The sequence below is a fragment of the Nestor notabilis genome, unplaced genomic scaffold (genome assembly GCF_000696875.1).
Source record: "Nestor notabilis isolate BGI_N333 unplaced genomic scaffold, ASM69687v1 scaffold5480, whole genome shotgun sequence".
NCBI classification, from domain to species: domain Eukaryota; kingdom Metazoa; phylum Chordata; class Aves; order Psittaciformes; family Psittacidae; genus Nestor; species Nestor notabilis.
The window spans coordinates 5122-20263 of NW_009911470.1; the positions used below are offsets into that span (position 1 = coordinate 5122).

Here is a 15142-nt window from a genome sequence, read left to right on the forward strand (position 1 = left end):
TGTTACCTGTCACTGTAACATGGTAGTCCAGACCTATGCCTTTAGGCAGCTGGATGAATGCCCATGTTAATGGCTGATTCTTGTGTGCTGTATCATGGGAAACTGGACTTGTCTGAGGGTGCAATAACCCAGCTGGCATGCTTCAACTTGTGCTTCGGAGAAGACTCTGAGCTCTACATGTCAAGTTTGGTGGCATGGAGATTGAAAGAAGGCCTGGAGGCTGCACTTTAGCAGTAGTGTAGCCTTAAAGCATTTGGTGAAATCAAAGCAATTAATTTCATATGGAGATAAGTACATGATGGACCGTGGGCAGAAAACAGCACAGCCTGAAGTACCTGCAATGGGGGAGAGGAGGAATGTAGAGGGCTACACCCAGACAATCCAAGCAGCACTCCTTACCACCCTCTTGCTGATAACTGCCTTTGGTTTTATATCAGGAGGAGACAGGAGAAGTGGTGAAGGCGGCTTTGGATGTTATGACTATTGCTGTCCCACCAGCTCTGCCAGCTGCCTTGACAACAGGGATCATTTATACCCAGCAGAGACTGAAGATAAAGGGCATCTTCTGCATCAGCCCACAGAGGATCAACATGTGTGGACAGCTGAACCTCATCTGCTTTGACAAAGTAGCTGCTATGTGGTGGTTACTCTCTTACTAGTCATGGGAGCCATGCTAGGGTGGGAGAGTATGGGGCTGATCAAGCATTTCCATTATATTTTAGAAACACACTGACCAATCTTGCATACTTAAGTTTTTATTGTCTGAACAGACACTGTTGAAAACTGTTATTTTTCTTGGAATCTAGGAATTAGCTAGTAGTACTTCTGCTCTGTGCTGGCATTTCTGGGACAGTAACTTCTTAAATGAGTCTTGCTTTTTATTTGTCTTGGAGCTCTCCCGTGGGAAGCTAATTTAAATGTACATTTTAACTTAGACTGGCACCTTAACAGAAGGTAGCCTGGATCTTCGGAGCTAGCTGACCTCTGAAAGAAACAAGTAAGGCTCCTTGACACACCAATGGCATTTAAATTTGGTGGGATAGTGACTGGATTATCCTTCTACGCATATGAACAAATCTGAAAGACGGTTGATGTCAAACAACAGTTTGAGGTTCCCCATGTTTAGATTTCCAATATTATTTACATAGCCTCTGGAAGATGAGTTGTTTGCCTGGTAAGAGGGGCCAGGCTCCACATGAAAAGATAGAGCCACTGTTGTGTCCTGGGATCAGCTACAGCAGTCATTTTTTCTCCTTCTTAGTAGCTGGTGCAGTACAGTGTTTTTGACTTTCAGCCTGGGAACAACGCTGATAACACCAATGTTTTTAGTTGTTGCTAAGTAATGTTTACTCTGACCAAGGACTTCCTCAGCCTCATGCTCTGCCAGGGAGGACGGGAAGCCAGGAGGAAGCAGAGACAGGACACCTGACCCAAACTGGCCAAAGGGGTATTCCATACCACAGCACATCATGCCCAGTATATAAACTGGGAGGAGTCACCTGGAAGGCCCAGATCACTGCTCAGGTCGGGCTGGGTACCAATCGGCGGATGGTGAGCAATTGTATCGTCTCCCCTTGTTACTTCCCTTATCATTATTATCATTGGTGGTAGCAGTAGTGGTTTGTATTATACCTTAGTTACTAGAGTGCTGTTATCTCAAGCCATGGAAGTTACATTCCTCCGATTCTCCTCCCCATGCCTCTGGGAGTGGGGGGAGGAGGAAGGGGGGGGAGTGAGCGAGCGGCTGCGTGATTCCGAGTTACCAGCTGGGCTTAAACCATGACATGTCAGCATTTGGCACAGCATGCCCAGGCTGTGTAGTCTGCAGTAGACATGCTAGGTTAGATCACAAAGGTGCAGTGGTGCCCCACTCTTTAAGACAGGAAGTCACTGTAACCCGTGAAATTGCCACGTGGTTCCTTCAGTGCCTATGTTTTTGCCTATTTACATTTCCAAAAATTTGCATCCACAAAGATGCTTAAACTTGTATCAGCCCTACAGCTCAAGAGTCCTTGCACAAGCCTCAAGGAAGGTATTTTATAATAATCTTTTCCTTTGTCCATCCCAATGGTCTCCTTAACTATGCAGAATACACCTGTTCTGAGCATGTGTCCCCCAGCCTCTAACAGGTGCATAAGAAACAGCTCATAAGGAAGGACAAGTCCCCAGGAACATGCCTGTGGTCTGACCTCAGGATAGGACTTCAGCAGGCCCCTGATTCACGATCTTTTTTCTGTAAATCGTATGTTGTTTGGTGTACTCCAATGGTGGTAATTTTTATGTTCTCTTTCCTGTTACCTTCCAGGACATTCACAGCTTTGCTGCAGACCATAGCCTACCTTCAAGTCCGGTGTTCAGAGCAATGGCAGTTTGTCATACACTAATTGCTTGGGAGGGCAAGATCCAAGGAGACACACTGGATGCGAAAATGTTTGAGGCCACTAACTGGGTAAAGCTGTGTGTTGCGTAAGCGTAAATAATAGTGGAGAGGTTTGGTGTTCTCAGGAGAAAAGTCCCAAACTCTCCCATGCAAATAGCCACTTCCCACCAGAATTAAAACAGCTAAAACCCAGAAAAGATATGACATGCTCAGCCTTTTTGGGAAATGTTCTTCGTTTCTGTCTAGAGCTTTTATCTGGGACTACTTTGAGTACTTAGCATATTTGATTGGAAGTACTGGATATCATGCAATCCCTCCCAGGGGGTTGCATGATCTGACTGTGTCTGCTGCCAGATAACTGGAAGTCCCAGATGTGACTTATACGCAGAGCAGACTGTTTTTATAGAGCATGCAAAAGACTTCTGCTAGTTTTGAACTAGACACAAGGCCTTTGACATTTGTTAAATCTCTGTCAATGTGGAGATACTTCTACCATTTTCAGGTTTGAAATCCCATGCCCTTATGAAAGCTCTCTGCTTTCAGTCTCTGTCCTGTTACCTACAAACAGCCATCAGTGTTGCTATTTACTCTCTGATCAGTTGAAAGTAGTGGTAGGGAAATGAGAATTTATGAAAACTAAAAGTTTGCGAATCTGAGATGGGTAACATGAAAACAGCTCATAATTACCTGGTGGAAGCTACAGCCACAAGACATTGCTGAGAGAAGATAAGAGATTCAGGGCAGGATTAGCTCATTAAGTGGATGACAAAATCTGTATTTAACACCTGTCTTTTTTATATCTGCAAAACATGTAAAATGGCCAAGTTTCAAGGAATAAAATGTCCAGTAATGACAGGAGCTACAGGGTGTTTTTCTGAAGAGGGATCACCATCTCAACCTTAGGCAGACACCATCAAAGTTATAAGTAAAACAGGGATAATCCTGTAAATAATTCCTGTGAAACAGGAATAATCGTGTGTCCTTTGACACCATAAAATATTTTTGTTCCTCACAGTCATGTTGTGATGATTAAAAAATCCAGCTGATTGGTGGAACACTTCAAGAGTTTGCAAGTGTTTGGCAACACCTCCTCCTTCGTACAGTGACTAAAATAAGTGATTGAAAGCTTTTCTTTTTTTTTTTTTTTCCCTCTCCTCCCCAGACTCGTTAGAGTCAACCTGTCTCCCTGAGGGACCTCTAGTTTGTGACTCAAGAATGGGATTGTTTACCAAATTCTGTTCTCAACTGCATATGTTCAACTGTAAAAGAAGCAATAGCACTGGTGTAAAGAAAAGATTAGGAGAGAACAGAACTTGAGTTCCCACACACTGTTTGCTCAGGTCCTGTCAAGATTAGCAGATACATTTACTAAAGTGTGTTTCTTTGTTGTGCAGTCCTCAAAAGAGAAGGACTAGTGTCCATGAACTTTTCAAATCAGACCACCAGTTTGGAAATCTTGCAGGAAATTCAGGGTGCTTTTTCATGCTGGCTAGGGATGATGTATGAATGGAAAATAGTCTATCAGGCTTCATGTTGCTATGTGGAGCAGGTAAGTTCAAATGGGCTCTTTTTTGATTTGGTAATTCACCAAACATGAGCTAGAAACTGGTTATGTAGTGAACTCATTCTTCCGAACAAGGGAAGAAAAGAATAAAAGGATGAAAAATAAAATGAAGATCCTCCATACACAACCAGCAACACTTAGTGCCAGTGGGAAGCAAGCCCTGCTGGTGTTGAAATAGCACCACAAAAGACAGCCTGGGACTGCTGGAAACTAACAAGTTGTTTTAATTCTTTTGAGTTAGGTGGGATGGTTAACAGTTATAACTAGCTATCAGAAAATGCAATGCAAAAACAGGCCAAAGACAAAAAGAATAATTAAATCTCTGCTTTTCATTGTTAGGAAGGAGGTAGAACCTGATCTGCCATTCCTGGGTCTGCTGATAATGGAGAATTGATTGAAGAGAGAGACAAAGCCTGTCCTGGAAGAGCTCAGTGCTGCCCACATTCAGGAGTGTTATGGTCACAGGTATCTGAAAAGAGAAGATTATTTATGTGGCCACTGGCCCAGAGAGGGAGTTTAATGATGTTTCTGTGAACAGCCTGCTGCTTTGTCACCACCACTGGTAGGGCACAGACATTTGTATCTTTCAGACAGTTACAGTCCAAGAAGCATCTGTGTTGTAATAATGATGCAAGCTGAACCATGGAGGCTTATGTCCCTGACAGCTTCACCAGGCTGTGTCAGATACCCAATTCTTAATCTGTCCCACTTACACAACAGATCAGAGCCTTTCTGTCCTCTGATGCGTTCCAGTGAGTCCATTTGTTCTCCCTGGTAAGGTTATCAGATGAGACACACAAAGGCATGTCATGCAAGGTCCCCTTTATAGAGCCTCATGAAACTCTGTTATCCTAAGTCAGCAGAGATGGAGCATGGACGCCAGGACAAATCACTGAACCTCATGACGTCTGTTAATTCATGCCTACCAGTCCCTATTTATCCAGTTTTTTTCTTGAAGGGCTGGTTTAGATTTGTACAGAGTAACTCCCAGTTTTTCCATTGTCCAAAGACATTTTGACAGGAGTCACACAGATCTTGTCTTCCTGGGCTTCACCCCTTTCAGCACACATCCTATGCCAAAGCCATCTAAAGCCAATTAATGAGAATCAGTGATATTAGCAGCAACTTAGCATGGAATCCCTTACTGCTTTTTGTTTAAAACATACAATCTAGGAGCAGATTCCCCATCTGGATTTCTTCAAGATGAGATGAAAATATTTAATCAGCAGATGAAAAAGAAAATATTTGATTTTCAGATTAAAATATGTTTAATTATTCAGGCAGACCTCATCTGAAAAATTTTGATCTTTATCAAAAACTTTCTTAGACACAGACACTGAAATCTTACTGATTCTTGCAGATATATTTGAAAACTCGTAATTCAGGAAAAAGCTAATGTTTCCTCCATACATAATTCCTCATTGCAGAAATGTTTAGGTAACAATCCTCTTGATTTTTCTAGGTGACAACATTCAGACAGCTCTAACTGTTGCCAAAAAATGCTGGGATAATCTCTCCAATGAACAGAGTGATTCTTGATGTGGAAGAAAACAAAATATCTGGATCTTTTTCAGCATCTGTAACCTGGAAACTACTAGAAGAAAACAAAATTGAAAATTACGGAAGCCTGCTGAGCATATGAGCATCAGGTGCTGTGCAGCAGGGAAACAAACTAGGCTTCAAATAACGCAGGGGATTATGCTGGTATAACACAGATCATTCATCATCGTCTGCATGTCAGAATGTTATGTGCTAGAAATGTGTTTAAAAAGAAAGGATCTTCATAAAAAGGCATTCTCCTAGAGCTTCTTCCCTAGCATATTGCCTTGTGAATATGTTTTTGCTAAATGGCTAGCTAGGTTTGAGAACAGCTTTGCGGGGAAGGTTGTCTCTAGCCCTCATGATGTTTCCTTTCCCTGCGAAGTAAATTTGATACTATTGGTGTGGACTTAAAATCTGTGGAACTGCACAGAATGAACCAACTGTTCAAGCAGGTAGACAGTACTTCCCCATACCTGCAGAATTAAAACACAGATGAACTGTTGAGAAATTGCATGTTAACAATGAAGCATAGGCTAGCTATGCTAAGAAAATTATATTTTATCAAGCATCTCCACAAAGAAACGGAGACAAAGCCCTGTTACTGTCTCACTGAAGAGTACGTCTGAAGATGCTAACCCTTCTCTGAGAAGTGTTCGAGTCAGGCAGATGGTAGGGAATAATCTCTGCAGGGGCTGTTGAGGGGCTCTTTTCTACCAGAACTCAGCTTAAGCAGCACCTTCACTGTATTTCACTGCAAAAAGGCATGCCTAGATATGTTGCCTATATGCTCTGTCTAGCCCCTCCCACTTACAGTGCAACCCAGCAGATTGGCCCTGTTGCATAAAGTATCAAATGTGGCAATCCTAAGGGCTAGCTTTTAAGAACTATGAAGTGCACAGTTCACACTGAAATTAACAGCATTATATGCCTAAATCACTTTACAAATTCAGGCAAAGGCAGTGGGCCTTGAACCCAGGTCTCCCAGAGTCTTCACAAGTGCCCTCCCTCTTTTTTCATCTCTAGTAGTGTTTGTGTAAATGCCCACAGTAGCTTTTGAGAGCCTGGGAGCAGCACTCATTGCATCTTTTTTTACAGGATGATGACAATCAGACTAAATGAAAAATCAGGTTGGCATTGGCCTCAGGCCGGTATCATTTTGCCATGAGTGGAAAATACCTAACTGTAGCACAGCATTTCCAGCACTTGCTTCCAATGGTAAAATCTAGATTATTTAACTGGAGTAGGCCTACCACTCAGCAGAATTGGATTTTCATGATATAATTAGCTGAAGAGATCTGTACCAGAACATCCTTTGGGAACAATTCTAACCCTGAAATAGCTATAGGCTGGATGAATCTCTGATATTAACTTATGGGGTAGGATCTGAAAATCCTTGGGTTTTTTTCTGCATGTGGGAGGAATAGGCCTGAATCATGGTGTGAGGACATGACTTAAAACATCTTGTGCCGCTGTGCGTGGCCCTTGCACAGCACTGACTCTCATGTTTTGGAGAACAGGAGAAAACATGGTATTGCAAAGCAAGCAATTCATCAGGACTTACCTGTTTCAAGGAAAGGATACCCTTGTGAATGCTCTCCTAGTAAAGCCCTGCCTCGTAATCCATGTTCATCAGTTAATTTAAATGACACACCAGACCTCTTGTCCTTATCGTGATTGGTTTATTGGTTTGATTTTTTTTTTTTTTCCAAAAAAGTAATTAAGATACCTCTTTGATTATCTTTCTTGTTTTGGAGTCTAGCACCAGTTGTTTGGAAATGTGAATTTTTGTTGATTTCTATTCAAGAGTATTGCTGAAATCACTGTGACTCACTGTGACCTCAAGGGCTTAAAAAAATCACTTCCTTTTTAATCCTTACAGCTCCTGCAGAACAGTTTTTGCTAGAATGTCTTCTAGTCAGAAATACAGCCTTGTTAAAAGAGTTTCAAAAGCTGGAGTAAGTACGTAATAAGCACTAAAGGTTAGGAAGTATTCAATGAGTGAAAATTCTTTACAATGTTTTTATTTAAAAAAGGAAAAATGAATGCAGTGCTAGTAGAATATACTAAACTGAGCTCATGCTGGAGATGTGAGCGCTCTGCCTATTCACAGAGCATTTGTACTGGCACTAGGACTGATCCAGGCCTGATCCCACACTGTGGTCCTTTCATGCAAGAGCCATCCTTGGCAGAGATTTTTGCAGTTTGTGGTCTCAAGGACTGATTAATTTCCTTTGCAAAACCCACCAGAGGATTCTTCAAATCCTTCACTGGGGTTTCTGTCACATCTCAGTGTTTGGGGGTGGAGAAGACTAGGGTGAGAAGGAGTTTCCATGGGGAACAGCTGTAGCCCTAAAAGGTTTTTGTAAATGCCCCTTTTAGAAGTGCAAAAAGGGTTTTATTCCAAAAGGAATAGTCTGTATTCAGGAGGAATTCATAACTCCCTTGTGGGCAGGTTCAGTTCATTCCGTGACTTCACACATCCTTGTGGCAGTGAGAGGAATGCCACCTAGGCAGTGAAGCACTCACTTGCCCTAGCACAAAGTCCCAAGGATTCCCCTGGGGAAAGCACCAGAGAACTTAGACTGTCTACATTAGGCATGAATGCAAATAAGTGCAGACAAAAGAGGCAAAAGCAAACCTGTCTTCTGCAGTTGGTAGTGGATGGTTTTGGGGTCTGTGGAAAATGGACTTTCCCATCCCCATTCTTCTGGACCCAATGCCTCAACCACATCCCACTGGAGGAATCTTACAGGTGAAGCCCACCCAGGGAGTGAAGAGGGACTGCTGTGCACAGAACATAGCCTGTAATAAAGAAAGAGTTGCTTCTTGGCTGACATGTCAGTTGCTGTGTCTTCCTGGTTTGTGAGTGCTGAAGCAGATAGTGCCTTTCAGGCTTTGAAAGTGGCACATCCAGAGATGCCAGACCAGGAGGCATCTGTGGCTTCACCTATCACATCCTGAACCCCTAGCATGTGTGCTAGAGCTAATCAGGTAAGCATGGATTTTTGTTTCCTTTTTCATAAAGGAGACAGTTCCTACTCCTCTCAAATATTAGCATTGGGTGTTTCCACCAAGTCAGAATGTCTTTGACCTTGAATTTGCCATTTGCCTATTTCCCATCTGAAATTCCTTTAAGTCCCTCAAAACTATAGGAGGAGAGCATCTACAGCTGAGCTTTATGTCATTAGTAGTATTTTAAATGCAAAAGAAATAGCAAAATAAACAATGCTCCATAAAGCTGAATCAAATGTCCAAAAATCAACCTATATACTACTGTTAGGCCCTGTCTCTGATATCCTATGCCAGCAAAACATTAGCATCTGTTATGCCAGGGATGTGATTTTGCTTACTGCAATAGATGAATAACCAGGCAGAGTGAGTTACCCTCATTGGATACTGTATGTTCACTGCTGTAGGAGAGGACTTGTTAGTTTGAACTCACTGAGCAGCTGCTTCGCTTTGTATGTTTCTAATCATATGGAGTTATTACCTGCACTATTACTGTCAGCAGGAAAACTTGCTGGTGTAAATTGTAGTCTTTGGAACATAGATGACTGGAATCGAGCCCTTTTGCTTGCAACAAGATTTCTATAAGTGAAGGTTTTGCTTTCATTCAGGCCAAATTTTATTTATTTCACCTCCCAGCAAAATACAGACAGACACTTCTCTACTTGTGACATATGCCTTGTTTTTCAACAACGTGTTGAGAGGACTGGCAACAGGAGCAGACTCATCACGTAATTACTGCCCTTTATTCATATCTTCACACAGGGAAGGCCGTGCTGCTCTGGTTACTTCCTTCTGCATGTTCAAGTACATGGCACTGTACAGGACCATTCAGTACCTTGGTGTTCTCCTGTTGTACTGGATAGGTCTTGGGAACATGTTGGCTAGAATGGTTCTGGAGAAACATGGCATAAAAGCCACAATAAAGCTAGGGTATGAAGCTTCATCTGAGTTGCAAACTTCTATGGTGTGATTATATGGTCCTCCTGGATCCCTCAGCTGAAAACTGGAAAGATATTCTTCCCATTGACTTCAGCCAGTGGGCTTAAAATACAAGCTGGGCAAAAAGAAGCCTGAGACACTGAACAGTATTTCAGATGAATGCATATGTCCATGAAAAGGAAGAATCTAGCATAAGCAAATGCTATTGCAATTTACTCAGCATTTAAAACATTAATTAACTTGACAATAAGCAAAATCCCCTGGAGTGCCTTAAACCATTTTTGCATGGCTTCTTCCCAAATAGAGAGGAGGGCTTTGCATTCAGAAGTCAACCAGCACTGAGAAAGCACATCTCTTCAAATAGCTTTCTTTTTTATTGCATTGAGTGAACTGGAAGCATCATTGGTCCGAACAATGTACAAAATAAGTGCATTCACTGCAGGACCAGTGATGACGAATCTGTTGGAACAGTGGTGGATTGTGTGGTCCCCTTATCTGCATTTCAGAACAAACAGCAGAGCATTAGCTCCCTGAAAATAATATGGGTTTCTGGAGACAATATAAACAAGTACACTGCAGATGTCTGATCTGTGATTTTTGTGTGTGTGTGTGTGTTCCTCTTCTCAGCAACTAAATTTCTTCGGGAATTACCAATTCTTGTTCCAAGATCTGGCTATTACCACTGTAATTGGTGTGACAAGTAAGCCCCTTAGTCATCCTATATATTAATGAGGGAATGATATAAAATATTTTTTGCCTCCTTGAATATGCATGATTCTGTGTACAGAAAGGAAGAAAAGAGAGACTATATAGAATACAGGATGTTTAGATTATTAGAGGAGGTGGGTTTCTTTGAGAAAAACTCCGGAATAAGATCAGTAATTCTTAGTGATGCATTTGCTGAGCATGTAGGTTGTTGATAATTGGGATATTATGTCTACAAGGAGTAAAACCAGGCCTAATGCAGTGGAAAGTCTATTCGGGCTTTTTCCTGTTGACTTAGGAAGGCAGATAAAGAAGATACCTAAGGATCCTTGCCCAAATGAAAAAATGTAGACATTGACTGTTTGGGGTCCAACTCACATTTGAAGCTGTGTAGGTAGGAGGCACAAGAGGAAAGAGAATTTAAAATGGAAAGAAATGACAGATATCGGATCCTACAGAGCAGGAAGTTGTAAGCCAAAAATGAGAGAGGAAACCAGTGCTGGAAGGAAAGAAGAAAGACAGGGTTGTTGAGATAGAAGAAATGCAGGGAGAGGTTTAGAAGCAGATGAAACGCATACAGCAAAACCACATAGCTGTCGTCCATCCCTGCTGGAACAGAAACATCTGGGAAAGGCCTTGAATAAATTAAGCCTAAAAGAGTCAGCCACAATACCAGGTGCCAAAAGCTACCCTGCAGTAAGTACCCCATTTAGAACACTGAATTGAGGTTTCCTGTGCAGCTCAAAGTTCAGACAACTTTGTTAAACCTAAGAATGAAGGAAAACCTCTTGTGTTGGCTAATGCAGCCCTCTGACAGCTCAAATAACTGGTCACTAGGTGCGTAGTCCAGGAGGATGCACAGAACATGGGCAACAGAAAATCCTAAGCCACAGTTGACAAGTGGCAGAAAAAGAATAGGAGAGCTTGTGCATATCCTTATATCCTAGGGTCTGACAGTAAACAAATAAAGATCCAACATTTTATTTTCCTAAAATGCCTCATGATAATACGATGCCATTAATTAGTCTTGTCTGTGACCAACAAGATTTTGTAAGAACAACTATGTTCTTGATATAGTATTTATATGGATTATAAAGAACATTATAAACTGTAAAAGTGCTGGCCACTGATAACAGTCAATAATATTGTCCTGGGTTCAGCTACAGCAGTCATTTTTTCTCCTTCTTAGTAGCTGGTGCAGTGCTGTGTTTTTTGACTTTCAGCCTGGGAGCAACGCTGATAACACCGATGTTTTTAGTTGTTGCTAAGTAATGTTTACTTTGACCAAGGACTTTCTCAGTCTCATGCTCTGCCAGAGAGGAGGGGAAGTCGGGAGGAAGCAGAGACAGGACACCTGACCCAAACTGGCCAAAGGGGTATTCCATACCACAGCACGTCATGCCCAGTATATAAACTGGGGGGAGTTACCCGGAAGGCCCAGATCGTTGCTCGGGTCGGGCTGGGTATCGGTCGGCGGGTGGTGAGCGGTTGTGTCCTTTTCCCTTGTTATTCCTCTTATCATTATTACTGGTAGCAGTAGTGGTTTGTATTATACCTTAGTTACTGGAGTGCTGTTATCTCAACCCGTGGGAGTTACATTCCTCCGATTCTCCTCCCCGTCCCTCTGGGAGTGGGGGGAGGAGGGAAGAGGCGTGGAGTGAGCGAGTAGCTGCGTGGTTCCAAGTTGCCGGCTGGGCTTAAACCACGACAAATATACAGCAGCACTGCTTGTAATTTGTCACACTACTAAACATGTCTGTGCATGTTCCAGTGAGTTTCACAGATGCCTATCCAAAGGTTTTTCCCTATAGGCCTCCTAGCCATCTCATCTCACCCCCGTTGCTGCTCCTCTTGTACTTAACATCCTTTTCAGCCTCTGCATGCAGATTTTTGGGTTTGCGGTGGTCCAGGAGCAGCCTTGGTATTCCAAGACTGATATACAGGTAGGTCCCCTTCTTGGGAGTCGGGGTGACACAGTGATGATGTAGTGGGACACGTTTGCATGGTACTGTTGACTAGCTTAACTACAGGCCTGATCAGCAGCTGCAGGCAGACCCTGTGCTTCCCAGCAGGGCCATTAACGAATGTCTGCAGGTCCCTAACTCTCTAGCCAGGCTGCTGTGCAGCACACTGCATGTGTTGCAAATGCTTCTGTTGAGCACAAAGAGGAGTATTTGACAGCTCAAGGTATTCAAGTGGGTCTGAGGTCAGGCTTTGCCAAGTTCAAGTTCAATTGCCAAGTTCAGCAATCTCAACACAGTGGGTATGATTGAGAACATTGCCAATAAGTTACATCCTTGTGATGTAGCAGTAGCCAATTGTGGCTGTGAAAGAAGATTCCTGACAGTAGTGGAAGCTGGGGGAAATAAGCAAGACAGTGTTCATTTGCTGACCATTTTTGCACTCTTTTTCAGTGCCTCCCCCTCAGTGAATAACCATATGGAGAATTCTTTGTCTGTTTCCAGTCTGGGGCTCCATGGGATGAGAGATGGAGCCCATGGGCAAACAGACAATGGCTACAAGAGCAATGAAAACAGCACAGTGTGGCTGCTAAGTACTGTCAACTGCCTTATCGTAGCATTAATATTTTCCAAGGGAAAGCCTTTCAGGCAACCCATCTACACAAACTGTAAGTATGGGGAAAGAGGGAGGGATCTGTGACTAAGCCAACTCAAGAGATCAATTCAGTAGGGAAAAATTAAAACTTGACCAATGTGACGCCGCCAAAAAATCAGGAGCCCATAGGAACATTTTCCTACAGCCAGAGGGCAATAGATTCTCCATTACTTAGACTTTTTAGATCCTGATTGAGAGAAAAGTCTCGATATCACTGAAATTGAGGACAGAGTTCCTTATTATATCAACAAGAGCAAGACTACATCCTGGACATTTTTCGGAATGCCTGGAGACACTGAGCTCAGAGGTAGACTCATTGGAAGGGCTTTAAGGCTTCTCAGATGTAAGAGGTCAGATCAAATGTTCAGAATACTCATCTGGCATTTTAAATGTGTGGCTACAAGGCTTGTCCCAGCCTCACATATATCTACTTGATTGAGTAAAGCTGGGGTTTTACTGTGTTCATTTTTCTTTTGCTGAAAGTTCCTTCTTATCTCATGGATTTTGTTAGGTTTTGACTGACACAGAAAATTATTACAATCTTCTGTAGTAAAAGCAAACAGCTGACATTGCTCATAAACCTGTGGGTTTATTTCCTTGTTCTTGACCCTTCAGATGTGTTCATATTGGTGCTCATAGGGCAGCTGGGCATTTGCCTCTTCTTGGTGTTTGCTGATATTGATGATCTCTAAGATGGATGTGGATATTGTTCTAAGGTGGATTTTCTTCCTACTGCCAGTCCCATTATACGTGCACTGGGATTGTTTTTAACAAAAGACACAGACTTTTTCAGGGATACGTGGCACCTCTAAAAACAAATCAAATTTGAAGAGGTTTTTACCTGACGAGATCGAAGAATCTTCTGGAGATATGGTAGCTCCAAACAATGATTTACACATTGTGACATCTGGACAGCTACACATGTACATTTGATTGTTTCAGTGCATTGTCCATGCAGCAGAAGATGGCATCACTAAGATTATCATGCTTGGCAAGTTGGTGGCTTGACAGTTGAGAAGCCAGGAGAAGAAAGGGGATAGGCCCTGCAAGTTTAAAGTAAAGCACCATGCACTTGTGTTTCTCACATCTGCATCTCTGCACACAGATCCTCTTGCAAAGAAGATCTGCCAGTTGGCACTCTTAGCAGCTCTTAGTTCTTAGTCCCAAATATTTTCAGGATCCCTGTTTAAATTTCAGACAGCCTGCAGTTTTCTAAAGCACTATTTGGGTTTAAAACAATTGTAGAGAAAGACTAGTGGAGTGGCCATGACAATAGGGGATCTGTCTTGACCCTTGAAATAAACATAAGTAGGGCATATCTTATTTAGGCTGGCAGAATGTAAATTGGGAGTCGCCTTGTGCAAATCCACTCTAGGGGAATTGCAAGAGAAGGACAGGATCTGCATCAGCTCTAGGACAGGGTTGTCAGCAGACGTGGCAATTAGTAAGCTGATGCTGGGAGCTGTTAACGTCCTCCAATGTGACACTCTCACAGCCTTTTGGTAGAAGTCACAGGAACAAAACAACAAAAGAAAGCAACACACAGCTTTTGTTGTTTTTTTGTTGTTTTTTTTTTTTTTTCCCCCCAGTACATTTGTAACCAGAACAATGAATTGTGGTGGCTTTGAGTAACAGGTACTGAACATGATGCTGCTTCCAGTCCTATATGTTTGCCTGACAGTTAGAAAGTGGATTTAAAAATGGAAGTAACTAAACATGGAAAGAGAAACGTAGACAAGGAGAATGGACCTGGATTTGGAATGCCAAGCTGCCTAGCTAAAACTGCCTCACCGTGTAACTGTTTCCAGAGCAGTGGCCTAGCATGCAGACCCAGTTGAAGAATCTGCCACGAGATGGCACTTTAAAACAAGTCTCCTGCTGTGCACCGTAGTGTGGGAGACAATGGAAACTATATGATTATTGCCAAAGAGAAGTAACTGCTTGGCTGGAGAAGAAAGAGTTAAAGAAGAAACAAAGTACAATCAAGCAGAGCAACCCAGCTGGCTGAGGAGGAGAGGGCATAAGATACCAAGACACCTGGCTGAGGAGGAGAGAGCATAACGATAAGAGACTGGCAATTCTGGGACTGGTTGTGAGAAAGCGAGCAGTGTTAACAAACAAACTATAAGTCAGGAACTAAACATGATAGGCTACAAATAGAATGGTATAAAAAGTTAGAGCAGTAGGCAATAAAGTGATTCACTGCATGAAGATGCTCTGGGTCTGTGCCTTCATCCTCTCAAATGGTGACCCCGATGTGCGGTCGAAAGGCGCAGCTTGCGGAAGAGGGCTGCGTACTCCCGGGGGGACGTCTTGGTTGAACGATCATCTTGCCAGCTGGACTGAGCAGACAGAAAATCCCGGGTAGACTACGTGAATTTACATAA

General features: G+C 42.6%; 1 pseudogene; it reads left to right on the forward strand.

Annotated features, from left to right (window-relative positions):
• Window positions 1-437: 437 nt before the first annotated feature.
• LOC104406051 lies at window positions 438-13447 on the forward strand (annotated as a pseudogene).
• Window positions 13448-15142: the final 1695 nt, after the last annotated feature.